Source organism: Trichoplusia ni, chromosome 13 (genome assembly GCF_003590095.1).
Source record: "Trichoplusia ni isolate ovarian cell line Hi5 chromosome 13, tn1, whole genome shotgun sequence".
NCBI lineage: Eukaryota > Metazoa > Arthropoda > Insecta > Lepidoptera > Noctuidae > Trichoplusia > Trichoplusia ni.
In genome coordinates, this window is record NC_039490.1 from 10052390 (window position 1) to 10076959 (window position 24570).

General features: G+C 34.2%; 1 protein-coding gene across 1 annotated transcript in view; it reads left to right on the forward strand.

Annotated features, from left to right (window-relative positions):
* Window positions 1-5504: 5504 nt before the first annotated feature.
* Window positions 5505-24570, forward strand: part of LOC113499976 (homeobox protein invected-like) — a 70279-nt gene continuing 51213 nt past the window's right edge. The window contains exon 1 of the mRNA XM_026880606.1: window positions 5505-6242. The gene's annotated coding sequence lies outside the window, so the exon portion shown is untranslated. The remainder of the gene's footprint in view (window positions 6243-24570) is intronic.

A 24570-nucleotide genomic window follows, 5' to 3' on the forward strand; every position in this document is an offset into this window, starting at 1 on the left:
GCACAGACTATAAAAATTCGTCATAGACTAAAGCCGTAGATGCGACACTTGAATAACATGTTTTCTGCCTATTCTTGTTACTCTACCGAAAGTCACATATTAGGCGTCCTGTACAAAGTAGGACTGATTCTACGGATAGACAAGTGGTTGAGATCACCACACCAAACTCGGTGCCCGACGTGTCCCAGGTTTGATCCCCGCGTAGGAGAACTGTTATTGGGGCAATGCCGTGCTATGTGCTGCCTGTTTTTGCCACTTTGCATATTTCTAACTCCGTTCTCACTGAGGAATAATCGGATTATTCCTCAGTGAGGACTGTCTATCTATGCAGTCAGAAATAAAGTGTTGTCTGTTTTGTGTTATTGCATAATCTTTGACAACACGCGATGTCGTGTTGATAAAATAGAATGATTCTCATTTAGAAAACAACTGTGATCTGCCATTGTGTCGGTAGGAAGTTAAGATAAAAACTATCCGTCTTTGTCAATAGTTGATATGCACTTGTGATTTCACATGCTTTACGATAAATCCAAACCAAAGATTTGAAGATTATTCGTTTAAATATGAGTGTAAAACATTAAAACTACTTAATTCTTTAATTTTGTGGGATGGATGTTAATAAAACATTCAGTTTCTTCTTAAGTAGGCTATAAAAAAAATATTGAAGCCACCAATACTCATTTGGATTTAAGTAGGTATCTTCAAATCTTAAGTATCTTTTAAATCGGAACTGACTGGAGTGTATAATAACTGAAAACCTTAGATTAGAAGCGCCATCTATAATTTTGGTCTCGAACTAAAGTAACGAAAATGAAAGAATCTATCATATTGATTACGCTACTCAACACTAGATGTCTCTGAACAGAGCTTTATAATTTAACAAAATTTTCTATTCGACAACAGATGGCGCTACCTGTACAGAATTCATTTAACAAGCCGAGATTATTATCTCGAAAATTGCCTGCGAAAGATACATATCTCGGCCAGTCGGCGAAACGTTTCATTGAATCATATTATACACATCAAGACGTATCATTATACACAATATACGATCTTTATTACACTGTTTTCTTTTATTTTCGTGCTTATACATAGCGCATTAATGTTCTCTTGAGCAAGTTGCTCACTATTAATACTAATTGAGGTTTATTATCGGGCGTTTTGAAAAAAAACTGGGCGTTATGAGTGTTTCATAGTAAGGCAGTAATTTTGGAAGCAATACTCCTGAGAATTTTTCTATAGGTTTTGTATTTTTTTGTTTCTATTTACTGTATTTTTTCGGTAACGAAATTACTAGGTGTGATTTTAACTGTTTGTAATTATTACCTGTAGGTAAATAATAGGGCGCTACTTATTATACATCGGGAGTTACTATTAAAGACGGGCTTTACAATTTTATTAATTCTCATGTGTTTCGCGTGAGAAATATCTGCCTTCGTCATTTTTTCATTGAATTATTTAATTTGAAGCCTCTTTTTGGTTAATTACTAAATAATTACAAGTTGTTCACTACCTACGCATACCTTGATTAATTTTATTGGTCTATTATCTATTCTTCTAAAAATAAATTCTGGTCAAATTATGAAACACATTTTTAGAACCAATGTTATTAAAACAGTGTATAATTGACTTACAAAATACCTACTGTTTACTAGTTTACCGCCTTCTTGAAGCCCTAAGATACCTGGGGTAAAAACCTATCGTGTTAAGTACCTAAATATTCAAATATGTTTATTATAAAAGTTTTTCATTCTTTAGACTAAATTAAGATTCAAAGTTTGTTTATTACACCTGCCTACTATTGAGCTTTCTGATAATTTTAATTACAAAAAAAATATGTACCTACAATTATTGCGAATTCTCACTAATAAACAAGGAAAACAACACCATTTTAAATTCAAAACACTTGAAATTAAAAGAGTATCGTTCCTTCCTGTTTTCTCATCAAGTCTCAAGTGTTCAAGTGACTTGTTACTAAGTTTTTTAATTAAATTCGAAGTTATGTTGAGCCACGTAGAAAGAAAACATCCAACGTGTTTTATGAGAAAGAAAGACTTATTTACAGCTAGCTAAGATATTTCGAGTCCGTTTACATTGGGCGAGTTACTCGCGCCAGTAGACAGCGCAAGTGTAGAGCGGGTTGAAATGAGCGGTAGTAAAGACTTCGTGAATAAATAATCAGTATCATTGTATATCTCTGTCTAAGTGTGTTTATTATAATTAATTGTGTGTGTACGTATATTGTTAAATAAATGAATCAAAATAATCTCTGTGCCTAGGATATGTTTACATAATAGTTAAAGAGAACATAATATCAAACAAAAATCTTGTTATTATGCTTCGTTTGAGTTTTTCACGTAATGCAGTAAAATGGTGTCATTTTATCAATTATTTAACTATCACCAAGTGTTTAATTATTGTCAATAAAGAATTGAATTGATTATCAATACTTCGTGTGGCGTCTGTACCTACATAAGAAGTCTACCGAGAAAAGGTATCGGTTGGCATTAACGATAATTAAAGTATAAATATCCAGGTTTATTTTATTTTCACACCAAAATAACTACCTAATACAAATAATCTTATAACTTTCTATATTTAATTTAAATAAAATATTTTTATAGCTTATTACATTCGTTTTGAAATGTAATGATATGAAATATGAAACGAATATACTCGTAAACTAAGATTCGTTCCGTTTCCATACAAACATTAGATATTAAAATAAATTGCTTTTCAAATTATTTTCTATAGTATTCAATAAAGTGGGTAACACGCAATCATATGTAAATAAATATACCATTTATCCTACTAATATTATAAACGCGAACGTTTGTATGTTTGTTCCTCTTTAACGCGAAAACCACTGAACGGATTTAGACGAAAATTTGTATATCTACAGATAGTTTTAATCCAGGTTTAATATGTACATAGGACAGTTATTATCTCGATTTTATGTTCCTGTGGGATCCTTTGCGATTTGTACGAACGACATACCTACGTATATGTCATCACACATTTTTCTTTGACAGTATCTTGCTCTGTGACATACGGTTTTCAGCTGAATCCGGTGAGACTGGAAGCCGACCACAACATAGCTTTAAAAAGACAAGTAGATTGTACCATGGGAAAGGTTATTGATTGAGCATTGATGACTTCAGACTACAATATTTAGAATCCAGATTCCTTAACAAACATTTCGTTCACCGTTTATCAGTGGTGTCTTAGAATAATTAAGAAACGCATTTACCTTTGAAAAAGGTACATTTTTACTTTGTCTGCGTTAAGATCGTAACTATGACTGATGCATAGAAAGCAAAGCCAACACACGCAAGTATTTAGTAGAGTTTGTAATAAATTTAAAAAGAAAATTTAAAAATAAGGTGTTGAAAACATTTATTTAAATTTAAAACATGTTATTCTAACATTACGACCTCCTTTCGTTACAAAACAAACACTTCCCCTGCTTGAAGATCCTGTTGTTCAATTACTTATTATCGAATACCAATTACTAAAGCAAACATGAACACAGAAGCCCTGTCTATTCTTCCTCAGTCAAATGTGACGAATTTAAACTTAAAGATCACAAGCAAGACTCATGGTCATTATAGAAATTAATTAAATTAGGAAGCTTACTATTTATAAACGAGTAATTTAATTTGATGTTCAAAAAGGAAGTTTATTTAGTATAAGATTAAGGACTAATTTAAGAAATACTTAGATTAAGTATAATTAGCGGTAAATACTTATAATAACATTGCTGAAAAACGTTTTTTTTCGACAAGTCTTGTGCTTGAAACCTATCATTTTAATATTAGTAGTTCAATCAATGTTAATAATTGACACTTAAATTATTAACAAGAGATGACAGTCTTACTCCGATATTACATATTATCACACATATTTTCTACTTATTAATACAATTAATAATCATATTATATTAAGTAGAGTACAGTACCTAATGCTTGTAGCTACTGGCGCAAGTAACTCGCCAGTTCAAACGCAGCATCCGTCTTGGGAGCCACTTAAAAATGGTGACTAATTAAAAATCTCCCTTCGGAGTTCTTTTTACTTTTTCTCGACCCCTCAGGTATTGCCAGGTGGGGGGGGGGGGTTAAGGGAGAGAGGGGTGACGGCAAATTCTGTTTAAGTGTTAAATTGTTTTACAAAATGTTTTTTTTTTGTATGAACAAGATATTTTAGATGCGAATTTGTTTTTTTTGCATAATTTGGATTGCTTGTCTTAGTTTAGTATGTCTAGGAGTGTGATGAGTTGACGACCTCCGTGGTCGAGTGGCGTACGCACCGGTTTCAAGGTGTCGCTAGCTCTGAGGTCCCGGGTTCGATCCCCGGTCGGGTCAATGTAAAAATCACATTTCTACATTGTCTCGGGTCTGGGTGTTTGTGGGTCCTTCGTTGTATCTGAATTCCATAACACAAGTGCTTTGGCAACTTACTTTGGGTTCAGAACAATGTATGTGATGTTGTCCGCATTTATTATTTATTATTCGTGTTATGATAAAACATAGAACAGGTAAGCTCATAAACCCATTCTGAAAAAATAAGCGAGAAACTATAGAAACATACTCTCGTGTTGAGCATGCAATCCTCGTGTCGCGGAGGGTGTCACAAACATTCAAGCCACGTTTACTATTAATTCATTTGTCATGAAGCAAAGCAAAGCGTCTCGTTGACACTTCTCGTGACCCAAAGGCTGGCTTTTACCTCGCTCAGAGGATTAGCATTGCCATTCAACGTGGCAATGCTGCCAGCCTTTTGGGCACACTCCCAGCCTGCAGCGATGCCGATGAATTTTTTGATGCTTTGATTTAATAAATTTAATTATTTTTTATTTTTTGTTTTTTAACTTGTAAATATTTAACTCTATAAAATTGTAAATAAATCATTCTTCCCCAGACAACGTCTATAATAGGTGACTATACATTTTATTTTTGTCATGAATACATTTAAAAATAGTTTCCTTGGTCTATCAATAAAAGCCGCTCATCAAATGTATTTGGTCATACATACTTTTATCTACTAATATGACGTTTCATTTAATTATAAATAATATTGATTCTTTCCTTCTAATAAAAAAATTTTGACATTGACAAAAAATGATTAATAATTGTAATGATGAATGATTAATAAGCCATCTAATACTAAAGCGATTCTTAATTTTAAATGTCTAGATTTCGCTAATTTGCGCCTTGAAGTGATAGACACTTTAAGGCGACTTCTGATTGACGAATAGGATAGGAATCAGTCTTCAAAATGTTAAGTTTAATAAAACATCCTAAAAAATCTTTTAATGATATGTTTTTGACTTTCTTTATTTTTATAATAGTTAAAAAAATGCCTAGATAAATAGGTAGAGGTATTAAAGTTAATTTCGAAGTATCTAAATGAAAAAGATATGAAATAGGTAATTAAGTATGTGAATTAACGAAGAAATATTCTCGCCATATTTAATTAATTTGACGTCAGAATAATAATACTGAAAGCCGACACCGAAATAGTGATTTTTTAAAACCACTTTTCGTATTTAATTACCCCAAATAACTTCGTATCATAAATTATACGAAAACAAAATTATAATTACGAAAAACTGTCAACCAGAGACAAACCCCAAATACTTTCCACTTTTATAACCAAAACACACTTCCGAGAACAGCCAAAAATATTTTTTTCCAATCCAGAGACAAGAAAATGCACATTTTACTAATTAAACCCACCCATTGCTTACAATATGGACGCAAGATTGTCCTATCACAAAAACTCATACAATTAAGACGCGAAAAATCACGATTTCAATACATCGACGAATAAACAGACAGACATTACAATATAATAAACTACCGACTAAATATAATAAAAGCAAGAAAGTATAAATAGGAAAAAAATTACTCCACGCCCCGCCCAGTGGTGGGCTTGGCGAGACCACGCCTCGGAGAGGGGGGCTGCCAGAGCCATTTGCCAGTTCTGTTCGATTCGCGCAAAGAGCCGGCGTACGAAACGTTAAAACCTTTAATGAAAAATTCAATTATCTGTCAAAAATATTTTTAATCTGCATTTTTCGTGAGAGTCGTTTAGGCGCGCGTTTTTGACATTTTTATTAAAGTTTTTTCGTATTTAACGCGTTCGGTTTGTGAGTGCTGTGTGTGTGTTGTTTTTCGGATATATGTATATATATGATATTATGAAGGATTGTTTTCTTGTTTCTAGTGGGATTTTATAGAAACGTAAGTATTTGATTTTTTTTTTCGTAAATTTTAAGTCACGAAAACGACTTTCAAAAAAAAAACCAATGTGATCTAATTTTTTTTTAATTTCATCTTTTACGAAAATAATGCAATAGTTTTTACACAAATATTTAATAAATAAAACAAACCTAAACTAAATATTTCTTGAAAACAAGATTAATGCTCCTTTTGAATACCTCGATAATTCACAGCCGTAACATTCGCCGCGTTAATTAATTTATTGCATTTTAAATATAAACTGTCATATTGTGTGGGAACATGATTTATTATGTTTTTAATTTTGTATTAAATCATGTGTAATGTTCGTCGCAAGATTTAGAATGTATTAAAATATAGCAAAGGTAATATTTTGATTTATTTTCATCATTATTCTTGTAAATGGACGATTCTAAATACTATTTGTAGTGTTTGCGCCCCAGATGATCAAATAAAGCATAAACTGACTATGTTTTATTAAATAACTTATATACCATAAATTATATCCAATTAGCCTCTACGTCCCACATTCGAATATTAAAACAAAAACTATTGTTTATGATACAAACATGGCAGGGTCAAAAAATAAATAATCTAAAAAATAATTAAGATGTATTTTATAGAAAATGCATTTATTTAAAATAAAATGCGAGTTAAAAGGCGTTAAAATATATGTAAAAAATGTATTTATGTATTTTTATTCAAATTAGTTATTTTTGTATTCAACAAAAACCAGTTTTTTTATAGAGATGAGCGCGTGAAATTTATACAGTTAATTGTCGAAATAATATTATTTGTTCTGATCTGTTTTTTTATGTTACCTTTGGTTTTTAATTATTAATTATTCAATGATGAATTAAACGCGGTGTTAACGGCAGTTTACAGATTTTAAAAACACTTATCCCTTGCTAATCCCACGGGAAGTCATATTTTTTCGGAATAAATGTTATACGGTTATTAATAGTATCAGCTATGTCCAGTCAATTAAATCCAAATCGGTACAGCAGTTTAAAAGTTAAGAAATAACAAACGTAGGTACTCTCAAAAAATCGCTTTTTTAATATGTAGTGTGCATTAATCATAGGTCCCGTATTTACGCGACGCTAAATTTAACTTCATGATAACGATTTCTAAATATATGAATTATGTTCGTTACAAGATACTGTAGCCCACTGTTGGGAATAAGCTTTTCCCAATTTCTCCCAAAACACCCGCTTTTTCCGTATATGTCATAAATACTTGTCCTGAGTCTGGGTGTCTTTGTGCATATGACTTGAATGCTTGTGAAAATTTCCGCGGCACAAGATCTAAATTCCTTAGTGCGGGAGTTTAATTTAAGCCGAAAAATGTATTTTATATGTAATAATCTTTCATAATAATTTTGAATGTTTTCTTAATTATTCTAAGGCACCACTGACAAACGGTAAAGGAAAAAATCGTGATGAAAATTAAATTCCAATAAAATAAATCCGGAATAATTTGAAATAAGCTAGCGTGGTGATCAATGGTCAATACTTGTACTTCTTTGTATGAGAAGACGTCTTTGCCCAGCAGTGGGATATATTCCGGCTACATAGTTATATTATTTTTATATTTTAGTTAACTTTAACTAAAGTTTAAATGCCCTTCTGACCGTTTTTCGGTTACAGCAACCTCTTTTAATGGGTGGCTTATTTTGCGGTTGTGCTGTTAGCCTATTTACAACTAAAAAGGGTTTTTCTCAATACCACACGGCTGGTCATAGTTAAAAGGGTTCTAATAGTTGCTAATTATGAAAAAAGCCTGAACATTTTCGGATTTTAACGAACACTTTTTCGGTAACTATTATAGTATATTTCTAAGTAGTTTTTGTCCGCGGCTTTTCCTATATGGGTGTAGCTATCACAGCGAAAAAAGCCTATGTCCTTTCGTAAAGATCAAGCTACCTTCGTTACAAATTGTATCAATATCGGTTCAGTGGTTTTGGAGATAAAAGTGTAACAAGCAGACTATTAGAATTTTATTAAAGCATTTTTGCTTCTGTTATAACCTGAAAATTAATCAACAAATGAACCAGTGAACCAGAACTGATGTTATAAATAAATTATCGCGTCAATTTTAATCTTTATAAATAAAATCGGACAATAAAATTTAAACAATGACCTGTTACATATACAAATACAATAAATAATTATATTAATAAAACATAATAATGTTTTTAAACAATTAATCATTTTAACACAATTATTAATGGTAATCGATCGTCATATTGTATATGTATGTATGTATGTTCAGCTGTTTAAATTGCATGTGTTTATACAGGCTGTTTCAAATGAGAATAGGAACGTCAAAAATAATTATGTCTGACACCTGTCAATTTTAGATCATTTATTTATTTACTATACACATACATTTTTTTAGGTTTTTTGGGGATAGTAGCGCTTATTATTAACAAATTTAATACCTAATAAAATATGATACAATAATTTTAAATTAAAATTATAATACATTTTTCAGTTTTTTATTTGTAATTGCGGAACTGTTTTGATAAAACATTTATTTCATTGTTAAGACATATGGTTTATAAGAAAAAAGTGTTTTAGCTCTTATAATGAATGTTATTTTGTTGTGTTTTTTGTACTTGCGATTCTTTCCGAGTTTTGTCCGCTCCTTGTGGTTATAGCGTGATGTTATATGGCCAATAGTCTTGCTTGATAAATGAATTATCTAAGGCATAATTTCTTGATGCGAACTAGAGTTGATGCGAAGTAGTTCCCGAGCTTAGCGCTTTAAACGAACCGAATAAACGAGTTCTTCGTCTGATTTATAACAGTAGATTATTTTTTCATTTAAGAAGAATGCTTATTACAAAAGCTTTTGAAAACAACATACCTTACTATAAAATCTAATTAAGAATGGTATACGAAACAGTGAAACATACACACAGACATAGTGTGAACACATAACACTTCTTTCTACCAATGTTTAAACATAAACAATACTATTTCTATTTTTTATGACAGCAATGGCGCCAAGACAATCCTATTCTCATTTGAATCGCATTATTCATACATTGTCACTTGTGAAGTAGGGTGTGGCGGCCTGTTGTCGGCCTCAGAATAATTTAATATTTAATGTTACTTACTCATAACTTTGTCTTGTAACTTAATATATTAATCTAGTGTAAATAGATATTGACTGCGGTGTTTATTTAGCGTTTATTTTTCTTAGTATATGAGGCGATGAAAGTCAACTTTATCTAACGGTCTATTACCACGTTTTAAAGCAATATTATTATGAAATGATGTAACGGTTTACTCACGCGTATTTATCGGGGTAGCCCGACTAGTTTCGGACCCAACCGGAGTCCTTAATCATGAGCAGACGCGGCGGGATCGCGAGTCGAACATTTAATAATGAATCAGTCTCACGATAGTTATTATAAAAATTTTATTATGGTTTTTTCTAACCTATAAGATATCAGAGCTTCGAAATCGGAATAAAAATTATCCTATGCGTTAATCCTATTTACAAACTGTCTGTGTACCAAATTTCATCAGAACCCGTTCAGTGGTTTTTGCGTGAAAGAGGAACAAACATCCATACATACAAACTTTCGCGTTTATAATATTAGGAGGATTATTGGGTGTTGAAGACTGTATTAACACTCGTAGAGGGCCAAAGGCATACTTATGTTGCTTCGTGTACTAAGGGCTTAGATCACAAGAACGAATGTGTAATTCTTGTATTTTATTAAAGGAAACAATTAAATTAATTGTTAAAGTATTTGTTATAGAGTAATTATTTCCTTAACTATAGTTATGGAAAGCGTTTAGATAATTACTGAATACTTTTATTATAGAAAACTATAGTTATCTTTATTAATAACAGCTTAAATATGTCTTAAGTGGTGTGGCAAAAACACATACAATCAGACAGGTAGAATTTGTCATATACTTAAATTACATCATATTTTAATGAAGTTAGGGGTATCGTGTCGCCCAGGTAACTGGGTTGAGGAGGTCAGATAGACAGTCGCTCTTTGTAAAACACTGGTACTTAGCTGAAACCGGTTGGACAGGTAGCCGACCCCAACATAGTTGGGAAAAGGCTAGGCCGATGATGATGATTTTAATGAAGTTAGTGTTTTTTTTACTTTGACATTACATTTGAAAGTCTCTTACCCAGGCGTGCGGATAGTTTAAGCATCCTTTAGTATTATTTGATGTGTAATTGTCATGTAATTTTTATAGGTTTTCGTGATTCACCCCATTTTACCAGTTACGAACCGGTCGCGCTGGAGAAATTATGGAGAGGCCTATGTCCAACAGTGGACTGCTATAGGCCGAGATGATGATGATGATGATGATTTTACCAGTTTCCAAAACACATCGGTCCTTATTCGCTATACCTGAATACTTAAACCTGTCTAACTCTTTTAATAGAATAAGTGTAAAATGATATGAAAAAAATCCTTCTCTATATGACAGCAATTTTCATACTGTACTGGCAATGACTAGAAAATGAGATTTTAATACCGTACTGGCGAAAGAACTTGCTTTAAGTTGTTAACTGTACCGCTCTGGGTTATAACTTTGTCTGCTCAAAAAGGGTTTAGTTGTGACATGACGAAGGCCTGTGTGTATAATATCGTGGTTTCCTTGCGGTTCTATGGATGAATTTGTGTGTATAAGGTGCAGATTCGGTCCCAAGGCAGGCAAAGTACATGACTTTTTCAAAGATATATATGTACTTTCTTAATGATTCTTAGACGACACTGAACGGTGAAGGAAAACGTCGTGAGGAAACCTTTATTACAAATATTTATTTATTTTATATTAGAATCTGAAATCGCCCGCAGTGAGCTAGCGTGGTGATCAATGCTCAAACCTTTCCCTATACGGGAAGAGGCCTGAGCCCAGCAGTGGGATGTATGTAGGCTGGTATTATAGACTCAGGTTCGTGGTTTCACTAGATTTTTACCTACTATCTCTAGTTATAAAGACTACGAGACTAATTTCAGACCCAACCGGAGTTATTGATCAAAAGTACTACAATTTCAAAAATTTCGATCGCAATTTGATCAATTGTTTATTACTTTAAGCATAAAGAACAAACATTTAGCATAAAGTATACAAATTTAATTTGTTTTCAACGCTCAAATTGTTAAAGGTGAAGTGAGGGAAGTGACTCATTTCACGTCGCGAATTGCATACAATTGTGTAAGTGCTAAGTGTGCGGTGCCGTTGTGGTTAACTGACCGAGTTATTGTAAAGGATGTAGGTTCAATCCATTTAGCAATATTTTTGTGGATACTTAAAGTGATATTTTTATTTAATTTGATGATTTTATAATGGTATATTTTGTTCATGCACGTTTTGGGATAGCTTAGGATAGAAATAAATGATACAAATTCGATAAAAAATTATAGAAAAACTGCTTTAATTTTCCACAGTTATTTATGCATGTTATATCATAATTATGCTAGATAATTTTGCACTGTTTCGAACATGCGTAGTTTACTCAAAACCTATGTTTGAATGACTTCACTTTTGCCTCTTTTCTTACCGTCATAGCATTTCTCCGCATAAAACTGAAATAATCGATAATATTGAATTTCCAAAATCAATAATAAATATACACGACCGCCGACAAACGTGCATTTTACCCTACTTAAATTTGTTAACACAATTGATTATAATTAAGTGTATAATATTAATGAATATGTCTTTAATTGTAGTCATTAACTTAATTTGGGTCGAATTTTATTTGGTTTCATTAAAGATTTTATCATTTTCATACACTTCTTGACTCATATTTGTAAATACGTTAATTCCTTTTACGAGAGAGACATTCTGTTACTTATCACTTGACTTGCATTGGTCAGTTTTGTATAAATGGATGTCTGGATGTTTGTTCCTCTTTCACGCAAAAACCACTGAACGGATTTAGACTAAACTTGGTAAACAGATAGTTTATACCCAGGATTAACACAAAGGATAGTTTTTATCCCGATTTTAAGTTCCCGTGGGATCATTTTCGATGCATTCCGCGGGCAACAACTAGTCCAATATATTTGAGAGATTTGGTTTACCTATGTTTGTAGAAGTATCACTGTTTTAGAAAACTGATAGGAAATATGAGGTATTAAGTAAGTATGAGAATCAATGCTCGTTCTCTGTATGAAAGGCCTGCAGTGGGACAGTTTCAGGCTGGTGTTATTAACAGCTTCGGTAATGGCGCCCCACCGTGGGACTCACAAGCATGGTGATCAATGGTCGTACTCTGTACAAGAGGCTTGCAATGATACAATTACATTTCTGACATTGCTATTTTAAATTTAATAACAATTTTGTATTGACAAGTCTTTGTTCTTTTAATTTCATTTAATAAAGCAAACGGTTTTATTGATTCAGCTGTTGAATTATATATAAGTGATATATGGGTGTCCTGTGTTGAATGATAAATTGTTTAATTTGCATAAGAATTGACATTAGTCATACCCTGTTATCAATTTAATATTCAATCTGTGTATTTTGATAGTTTTCTGTCAAACAAAAAATGGTTTGGGTCAAATCTTTTACAAGGCGGGCTTTTGGGATGATATCGCAGTTAAAAATGAAATTTTCCGTCGTCAAAAATTATTTTTGAAAACGATATCGCGGCTTTTTTCGTTTCTATAGTTATATTGTTACTGCTAAATACTAAGACTACGTATTTTTTAAGTCACAGTCACATGCTGTGTCTCTCCCTATACGTAATTAGAGACAAATAGAATTTTAAGTCAAATTTGTTTTAAAATTTCGTATGAATTAATCAGGATAACAATTGTGGGGTTATAATATTCATAATAGTGTACTAAACCTTTTAAAATAAATAAAGAAAAAAATATTGGGATTTAGTTCGTAGTTTACAGAGGGCGCTCAATAGATGGCGTTGTAAGCTAAGCGTTCAGTTTATCACAGCATCTTGGGTTGATATACCGAGTCGTGATTTAACACAGTTTAAATAAACGTTGTTCTTGTTTATTATTGTTTAACAATAGTGGGAAAGTATTGGATTTGTTTCTATTAGTAATAGATTATAGGTAGTTAAGTATAAAACCGAACCTGACCGTTTTAAGAGTAACCTTTTGACTGGTCGTAATATTGAACAGAAACGATTAAATTCGAGTCGATCGCTCGAAACCAAGGATTTCCTACAAATCGACTAAAGATAAATAATTTGACATGAACATTGGTTACCTACGCATCATTTTTTTGTCCGGACTTACTGTAGCTTAACCTTGATTTAGCAGAAACAATTCATCTGAGAAAACTTTAACAGTCTAGCTATCACCGATTTTGTACGGAACCCTGACAAAAAAAACCTACACAACTTACATTTAAAGTTGTATAACTATTTCCTAAGTTACATTAACGATTATTTTCATCCAAGTCTAAAATTTTCAAAAACAAAAAAATAATTAAAACCTTTATCCGTTAACATAAAATGGAAAAATCACAAAACGTAGCGTAACGTAAACGTAAACGTAGCCATAGCAACCCAAGATGGCTGCCAAACAGTTGAAATTCTAATTACACGACGAAAACATTCACGATAGCATAAATCAAGTTTTACAAACAATAAACAAACACACGAGATGTTTTTAACTACTTATAAATGTCTGTCTGTTTATCTGGTTCCTAATTTATATATTTTTGTTTGTGTTAAAATGCTTGTGTTGAAGTTATAACATATTTTCAACGGGTTTTTTTATGTTTTCTGACTGTTTCTTCAATTGTAACTAGATTTTTTTTTATCTGTGGAGTTTGTTGCGCTGTTTCTGGTATAGACTGATGATTTAGGAAGCGGTGAAGGTTGAGTTGTTGGGTCCTATCCAGTGTTATCTTGGAGTTCAAAAAGATTCATTTTCTAGAAGGTTTTTGCACAATAAAAACAACTCCCACATTACGTAAGAATACGTAAGAAAATTCTTGTGTCTCGGGGGGATTCGCAAACATTCAAGTCACATGCACAAAGACACCCAGACTCAGGACCCAGAAGCATTCGTAGTTCACACAAACGCTTGTCCTAAGTGGGATCTTATTCGCGACAAGTTTCAAGACATTCGTTCAGTGTGGTGACTTCAACCAATCGGCTATCCGTGTAGTACTTAGTAGCCTATTTTGAATAAATAGATTACATTATGATTTGACGGATTGATATCAAATCAAGACCATTTACACCTTTGTCAATCTGAAATTGTACCAATCATCATTATCAGCCTAGCTTTTTCCCAACTATGTTGGGGTCGGCTTCCAGTCTAACCGGACCCAGCTAAGTAGCAGTGTTTTACAAGGAGCGACTGCCTACGTGACCTCCTCAGCCAGAACAACACGATACCCCTTAGTTAGACTGTCAGACTTTCTAGCTTCTGACTACCTGTAACGACTGTCAAAGATGTATGTATAACAGCCGAGACTCACGATTTAACTTGCCTTGCAAAACACGGAGGATCTCGTTTTGACAAAGATGGTCACCCATCTACGAAAGTAAAATGTATAGAATAGTTTGTCTTTCTTTAAAACACAAGAGACCTGAGTCCATACATAACCAGCCATGCATGTTACTTGCATGAGCCCTCACCCCAATAGACTGTTGTTTTTATAAACTGTTTACAACGTAATATTTAAATATTACATGATATAAAATGCCTCATTGAGCAGGTTAAGAGCCGCGACATTATTTTTGTGGCCCTTTTTAGTTATTCAGAAGTTAATAAATACTTTTTTGTGAAAGGGTAAAAAAATGTGCTTCTGATAGAATGGGTTTTGGAAGACAGATAGGTATTTGTTTTGTGGAAATTAGTGTTTAGTTAAATCTAGGGAGACTGGAATTAAAAACCAAAGTAGCTTGGAAAAGGAGAGCAGAATTTAAATTCCATACAGAGAGGCCTTTTAAAAAAATACACATCAATTAATCACACAAGTAAATTTCGATGAGTTATTCCAGAATATCAGCCACCTCAATATCAAATTCTATCAAAATCAGTCAAGCGATTAAGCGTTCATAAACAACAAACATACAAACACTCACCGTTATATTAGTGACCAAGTTTGCGCCCTTGGCAGTACATTCCAATTAAATCATATTGCTATATTAAAAGCATATCTATCAATATTCCTATTCCTTATATGCCCGCGACTTCGTCCACGTGGGTAGAAGATATAAGTTATGATTTATAGCTGCCCTGTTTTTTTTCACATTTTCCATTGTATCTTCGCTCCTATTAGTCGCAGCGTGATGGTTTATAGCCTTCCTCGATGAATGGTCTATTCAACACAAAAATAATTTTTCAATTTGGACCAGTAGTTCCTGAGATTAGCGCGTTCAAACAAACAAACAAACTCTTCAGCTTTATATATTAGTATATTGATAGATAATAACAATCAGCTATGTAACAACGGTTTATAATTATTTGATTACTGTCAACAATATTGACTAGTTATCTATGATATGAATTGTTTTATGCGGAAATTGTCTTAGTAATTATAAAATACTAGTTTGAAAAGGACTCTTAGTAGTTTCGTTCGCTTGGAGACTTAAAGTTGTCCTCTATCGGAGAGTTTATTTGTCTTGTGTACGAAGGGCCTTAGATTAGGTAGTGTCGAAAAAACAAAAGATCAAAATCAAAAGTCTTTTTTTTTCCCTTGCCTACTGTGTCCCACTGCTGGGCAAAGGCCTCCCCCAAATCCTTCCACGACTCTCTATTCTGGGACTCATGGAACCAGCCTGCGCGGTAAGCGTTGAGGTCGTCTCGCCACCGCTTCCTAGGTCGCCCACGACGACGCCGTCCAAATCAAAAGTCATTTATTCAAATTATTGTACTACGTAGCACTTTTTGAAGGTCTAATTACATTGGACAGCACCCAGTTTCGCCCACCCTTCACCGCTTCCTAAGTGCTCTTGCTGTGAGGGAAGAATCAGCGCAACAAACTCCACAGCAGCACGCTGTCTTTCCGTTTACAATAGTGGGTGAAGACCAAGGCCCTGATCTGGAAACCTTAAGATTTTTTTATCTAGCCCACTGTATCCCAGCTTGGCAACGTTTAGTAAAGGAAACAAATACTGGCGAAGCTTAAGTTATCCAATTATTCCTACTTCGTTATTAAGTTCTTTTTTTCCGGGTGTCGCGGGAGGTTTCACAAACATTCAAGTCACATGCACATATCAATAAGACTCAGGACAAGCATTCGTGGATCACACAAACGCTTATCCTACGCTTAGATCAAACCCGCGACACTTCGCGCAAAGTCACCATGGCAAACCCGCCGTGGTGACCTCAACCAATCGGCATTTAGCATGGCTTAGCACCTATTTAGATAATAAAGATTAGATTTCCCACTTCATTTATTCTTTCAACAGATTAATAATGTAGTTAATCTGAGAGCTAGCTTTGACTACCAGATAACCAGACTTATCGGCGAGAGGACACAGCCAGCCAGGGCCCCGATTCTGCTATTTTACAATGGCCGATGAATGAATGGCAATTGAATTAAATTTGAAATTATTCCTATTCTATCTATCTATCTACTATCAAAATATTCCTATTCTCTTAAGCATTTTGTCAATACAATAATTGGAACTTAATTGTATTGACCTTGAGTTTAGCGTCCACACTGCATTTCCAATTATTGTGCAGAAAAAGGCTTAAGATAAAACGAAAATTGACATTTTAAGCTAAATTTCATTCATTCATCGGCCATTTTAAATAGCAGAATTGGGGCCCTGGTATAAAAACTAACTATAATAAGTTATTACTTTATTAAATGATGCAACTGTTTACTCGCGCGTATTCATCGGGATTGGCCGACTAGTTTCCGATCCACCGCCTCGTCAGCTCATGATTAAAGACTCTGGTTTTTTCTCTAGTATACGGAGTATACCGTTTTTTTTTCTCTAGCCCACTGTGTCCCACTGCTGGGCAAAGGCCAAAATCTCCTCCCCCAAATCCCTCCACGACTCTCTATTCTGGGCCGCATGAGTATACCGTTACATCATTTAATAATAAATCATTCTCACGGTAGTTACTATAAAAAAATGTTAGCAACGTTCACTTAGGACACCCCCTGTGGGGTTCGAACCTCGACTTAGTGCCGTACTACCTTTGTAAGGCAAGCGAGAGTAGCTGGATCTTAACTTAAACTCTAATTGATTCCATTAAAATACAAGTTTGGACTATTAAAGCCAGATGTATTTAGGAAACTAATCGATTCCTGAGACACACACAATTGGGTTGTCAAATGTTCTAGCTTTTGACTACCCTTAATATGAATAACAGCCGGGAGCTACACACATACATGGTCGACCATCCACGGACCGACCGTGTCAAGAGTAGCTTAACTTGTGCAGTTGTAGCTTATTCAACTCATCCTTGCTACAAAACCTAAAAACACACACACCAAGCGCCTTTAATATTTAATAACTAAAAAAACTCTCACACTCAAATAAAAATAAATAGTTTTACAACAAAATGATTCCTTATTGTTAAAGCTTTATTACAGTATAATAAAACTATAAAATCAATACTAATAATATAAATGCGAAAGTAACTCTGTCTGTCTGTCTGCCTGTCTGTCTGTTACGCTTTCACGTCTAAACCACTGAACTGATTTTAATGAAATTTGGTACAGACATAGAGTTGACCTTGAGAAAGAACATAGGATAGTTTTACCCCAGACTTTTGAAGAGTTCTCTTGGAAACGCGATATAACCGACATCGACGCGGGCGAAGCCGCGGGCGAAGAGCTAGTTATATAATAAAATGATTCACAGACTCGATGGTTCAATTAAGAAGTTAAGTTGGTGTGAAAATTTTGATATTTCTTGCATAATTTGTGTTGATACTCATCAGATACGGTTTGTCGTGGACTAACGGGTTAGGAACCGGAATCGTGTGTACAAGGTTGTGGGTTCAAAACCTAGTTATGTGTCTTTTTGTTTTTTGGATTTTATTTTGTTTATAATTACTGATGGGCTGACAAGAAAGGTAGCTAAAGGTAGTCTGGACGTGGAAGGCGGAGGGTGTTGCGGCGCAGCATATAATCATCCTAGCTTTTTCCCAACTATGTTGGGGTCGGCTTCCAGTATAACGGATTCAGCAAAGTACCAGTGTTTGACAAGGAGCGACTGCCTATCTGACCTCCTCAACCCAATTACCTGGGCAACACGATACCCCATAGTTAGACTGGTTCTCAAACTTTGTAGCTTCTGACTACCTGTTACGACTGTCAACGATAATTTAACGTGCCTTCCGAAACACGGAGGAGCTCGAATGACAAAGATGGTCACCCATCTACGGACTAACCCCGTCAAACGTAGCTTAACTTACTGACTTATGCAGTAATAGCTTAGCGATGAGCTCCGCGGCGTAACATAGGGAAGACTTTATCAAGCAGTGGACGTTGGAAAGTTACTGTTGGTCAGTTTTAACCAATTCTTCAGATCAAAGTTATCGAGTGATTAAATTTTAATATCTAAGGGGCGAATTCTCATGTATAAAGAGAGACTGCAGCAGAATTAGGAGAGAAATAGATTACTTTACTGCGTGTATTATTTTTCAAGATCTGGCTTATTAAGTTTTAAGTCACCGTCAAGTATTATGCCGTCTCTGTCCTTTTAAAGTCTAAAGTAGCGACAGATATTTTTATATTTTATTCCAATTAAGATGTGTTTTGGTAGGTATACTATTTCTTACAGTCTATGTTAACAGCTTTAAAAACATATCTATAATTTCGGTATTGCCATCTACTCAACAAAAACAATAGGTGATAGAATTTATTTACACATTGCACAGCAAACAACAAGCTGGTCTTAACTTATATTCAAATCAAGGAGTTTGTACTAAACTATTAGTCAGCAAAATGAATGCCTCAAGATCGAACTGACAGATAAGCATTGACAGAAACAAAAATGGCGGACATAGAAACAATTTTTTGCACATTAAACTTATGGACATACAGCTGATACAGTTTTATTTGCAAAAAAAATCATATTATTATAATTAACGTTCATATACAGACCATGTTTGATAATAATCAACTAGACGTAGGGCTGTATACGAATTCCTTTGCCTGTTTAACGTTTCCACTAAACATTATCGCGGTAAACGGAACGCGGCCGAGCTGACGCGAAAAAAAAGCTAACTGTCAAACTGACGTTTGCATTTTTCCCGCCAATTTAAACGACAGCGGAGGTCATAACAGTTAAGACCATTTTGAGTCGAGGTGTCGTGAAACGCTTATAAATGTTGGTGTGATTAAAATTTATGGTTTTTGACTTTATTTAATGTTTGTTTGCCCTTTTATGTCGAAGTTAATTCTAAGACAAATAAATAAATTCTGTATAAACGTGCTAAGACTTATAAATAAATAACTTTTTTGTTGGTCGACGGGCAAGTATACCTACAGTCTATTCTGTCATATGTACTCGTATAAAACTATTAGTGACGCCCCATAGTGCTACTCGCTCTTTGTTAGATAGTCTGTGCCTTGCTCATTTTTTTATCTAGCCCACTGTGTCCCACTGCTGGGCAAAGGAGTCCGATAAATCCTTCCACGATTCTCTATTCCAGCCGACATGGAACCAGCCTTTCTCACTTTCTCATACCACGGGAAATCATTTTTTTTTTATATCAACTCTAGCCTTTATGATATCCGTCTCAGTGGGAGAAACTGGCATCCAACCGCAGAGACTGGAGAAGCCGTGGAAAAGCCAATGTCTAAGACTTTGAAGCCCGTCGGCTTTCTGAGCTGGATGCCAAACGAGATGAGTTGAAAGCTCGACCACTCGTAGCTATCAACTACAACTTTGTGGCTGGTACCCTGACATGCCCGCAGTGTGCGCGGACTTTTACGCACAAAATTGGTTACTCCAGCCACATGAGAGCACACGCACGCCAATAGAGTCGAAGCAGTCGCCGTTACCGAAATCGGTGTGGAAGATTATTATTATGTTATATATGTAAATTCAGGTAGCTACCCCCGGGATCGTGATAGCTTCCACTGCGTTTAAGTTGTCTCTAGTAATAGGGATGGTTTAAGAACTCCGATGGTTGCCGGTAAGAGTCCCGATACCTCCGTCTTTCCCAGAGCGGAGAAAGGCTATGAGGATTCCCTTGGTTTAAAAAGGATGCCAGCTTCACCCATTCCAAACTGTATCAAAACATTTACAATCGTACATACACATATTATACCATACTTATTAATATGTCTTTAAATATAAGCGTATTTCGACATATTTTTTCTCACACTTTGTTTTCTCTTTCTCACAACAGTTTTCGCAGAAAATGTCAGACAACAAAACAAAGTATTCACTTTAAACAACTTTATAAGTTTCCATAAATAATAAAAACTATTTGTTTCTATTAAAAATTAAACGGTTTACTCAAAGTCTATGTAATATTATGCTTATCTATGCTCTATTTTGTGTAACATTTGTAACTTAGTATACGTATTTTGAAAATTAGTGAAAAACATCCATATTTTATAACCTCACAAGTAAAATTAATATTGTTTTATAAAAACTAGACGAACTGGCAAAGGGTTCCGTAGCAATAATTATAGAAACAGCGAAAAAGTCATGCTAGTATAAATGATGTTAATATTTTATTCTGATTTTAACCAGGAGGACGTTATCAATTCGTCGGTTTTTTTAATAACCCGAACTTTAGGTTGGTTGAACCGATTTTCTCGATTCTTATTTCATTTAACATGAAGTAGCTGTTACTTTATGAAATTATATGGTATATATATTATATGGGACCAATATAAATTTCATCAAGTTTGACTTAGTAGATTCTTTTTAAAGTCATTTATAAGTTTTTGTTGTAAAAAAATATTATTTCGTATTAATTGTTTAAACGGCACCAAAAATCTGTCGAAATGTCAACTTTGACCATCACGTTTTTTTTTACTACAGCTCATTGAAAGCCTTAGAAAAAACGACAACCTTTTAGTGACGGAACCCTAATCGTTAAGGAATAGCGTGTTAAAACACCATTCTGTAATAATGAACATGTTAGTATCGTTTAACAAAAACTGCAAAATGACAGTCGCCATTTTGAAATGTTGAGTGCAAATTATTGGAGTGTCAAGTGCTAATGTGTCAAATGAATAATTACAAGATGGCTACCTGGTTATTGGTTTATTATAATTATCACCTTTAGTTAATAACACTTATGGATTTTATTTATGAAGAAGTTTAACTCCGATTAACTATTACGTAAAGCAGTCAAACGTTAGTCGTTATCGCGTCGCTGGGGTTCCGTACAAAGATAATTTTGAAAATCAAAATAATTGCTATTGGAATAATTGGTAACGGATCAAATTGAAAACCGTATCGCATACCTTTCACCGCTTCCTAAGTTTTCTCGCTGTAAAAAAGAAACAGCGCAACAAACTCTGCAACATATATTATACACTTACACATATGAAAAACATAGGGTGGGGCAAAACTATAAGTATGGTATACTTAATGAACTACCAAGAACCAAATCAGCAGACCGACCAACCACCGCAAGCAGCACCCGTTCACGAGCATGACGCAAGGGTCAGCCATCACCTCCCTCGCCATTACAGAGGGAAGGAGGTGACCCGACCCAAGACGCCACCGCAAGCAGTGGCAACTAAGGGAGCATGACGCAACTGCTGCCAATATTAAAAAAAATATAAAAAGAAAAGAATAATAAATAATAATAAATGCGGACAACATCACATACATTGTTCTGAACCCAAAGTAAGTTGCTAAAGCACTTGTGTTATGGAATTCAGATCCAACGAAGGTACCACAAACACCCAGACCCAAGACAATGTAGAAATAAGAATTTTTACATTGACCCGACCGGGGATCGAACCCGGGACCTCAGAGCTAGCGACACCTTGAAACCGGTGCGTACGCCACTCGACCACGGAGGTCGTCGTAGAAATTGTTGCTAGCTTTCCTGTTTAATTTTCATCATTTGTTGCTATAGTGTCAATTGAAATACATTAGGTATCTGTGAAAGCTTCAAATAAAGCTATCATGGATTATAATATTATTATTTTATTCGTATAAATATGTTAATAACCCAATTTGAAATGAAACTGCACTAAATTGACATGACGCGTATATTTTTGCACTTTTTATCCTGAATCGTAAAAAGAGAGTTCATTCAAACATCTTTATTATTTTTTATTGCATTTTAATATGAATTCGATTTAAATTATTATCGTTATATTGCTCTATTAGAATGTTTAATAATATTGCAGAGCCTTTCTCTTTTATTGAATCCTACTATTATATTATAAACGCGAAAGTTTGTAATTATGGATGGATGTCTGTTATTCTATCGCGCAAAAACCACTGAACGAATTTGGACGAAATTTGGCGCAGAAATAGTTTATAAAGGTATTATAACGAATTTTGGTCTCGTGGGATTATTTTTGAAGTTTAGGGCGTTTAGTCATTGGCCACAGCTAGTAAATTAAATTTGTAATAATGTTACTTATTGTCAGACCTTACATCTTTGATTTGAAATTGCAAAATCCCGGTAGGCCAAGGGTGTGATAAGCACTATAAGCAGACAATGATTAAACCGATAGTCTGTTCCTAATCAATAAAAACTAAACTAGACCACTAAGGATCCGCTGTCAATACGTTTGTTACCACGCTGAATCTCACGAACTAGCTAAACGATTGAAATCTTCACGGATTATGTATTTCTGTGGTGATCTTTTTTTTTTGTTGCATATTTGTCTTAATATAGCCAATTGTACGGAATCGTTAGTGTCGCGAGCCCGACTCGCTCCTGACCGGTTGATTAGACTCACCGGTTACTTAAAATTGACAGACATTTCATTTAGCTATTAGCCGCTAAATGCGAATGGATCTCAAGTATTTACTGGTGAAACATAAAGTTTAACTGTTAATTTATAACTATTACAGTTAACTAAAGTAGTAAATGAAATTAAATTTAACGCTTATTTATTAGAAATTAAATTGATTCTAAATAATTAGTACCTACTTATTGCTCTTCGAATTAGGTATTTAATTTAGGAATTATTGCTAGTGTTATATTTGTTAAAGTTAATCTGTCTATTACGCTGTTACACGAAAACTGCTGAACCAATTTTTTATGAAAGAGACATTTTTACATACATATAAGCTTCTTGTCTGTTTTACACAGATCAACACAGGTGCTAAGACAGTGTACTAAATTTTGATTCCAAAACCTTTCGCTTTAACTGATGTTATAAGTAAAGCTACGTTAATCCGGGTTGTTTTATGGATGGGTCCAACATAAAATCCTTATTATTCGTCTTCATAAGTTTTTGACCAAATAATGTAGGTTGTGGAGGTCAGATAGACAGTCGCTCTCTTGTACGATGAATATACGATGTTTATCTGTATCCGATGAGACTTGAAGCCAACACCAACATAACTTGGGGAAAGAGAGTGGTTGAGGTCACCATACCAAACCCACTGGCCAGATATGACGCGGTTTCGTTCCCGAGTAGGACAAGCATTTGTGTGATCGACGAATGCTTGTTCTGAGTCTGGGTGTCTTCGTGCATGTGACTTGAATGTTTGTGAAACTCACAGCGATATAAGGATCCAATTGCTTACTGCGAGAGTCGTTTCTTTTAAATAAAACGCAAGCTGATAAAATAGCCTATTACCAATCTCCGTATTTTATTTGCAAGTAATATTATGGGTACATATTCTGCGGTTGATTCTCTCTACGTTACCCTAACTTATAATTTTCGAGTTAGGATTAAAACTTTTATACTGATTTTCAATAAACACCTTTAAATTGCGAAGTCGTGGTTCGAAAATAAAAATATAAGACAATTCGCTACACCTTAAGCACGTAATGATTTACAAAAACTTTCTTGCGGTTTACATATACTGTAGTCTTATACAAATAAGGCTTAGAATCGTTTAAATTACGCTCGAGAATAACGTGGTATCGTCTTCTTGTTGTACAAAGATGGTTTTGCGGTCGCGTAAATGCATAATTCAGGTGAAGTCCCCACAGAAGTGGCACGTCTAACCGCAAATGTAACTTTGTGGTCGGATTAAACGAAATATCTGCTCTGCGCATGCGTCGTGTGTGGTCCGGCGACGATGCGATGGGAAAGTGGCTCTACATGAATTTAGTTTGCTGTTTTAGTAGGATATAATTGGACATGTATATTGTATATTTAGTTATTTTTTGTTGATACACTGTTTAATATTAATTTTGTGTAGTTTCACACAAAAGTAGGAGTGTTTAATTTGATTTGTAAATACATTAGCACTTATAGGTGTTCCAGTTAGCTCATTAGTTAAG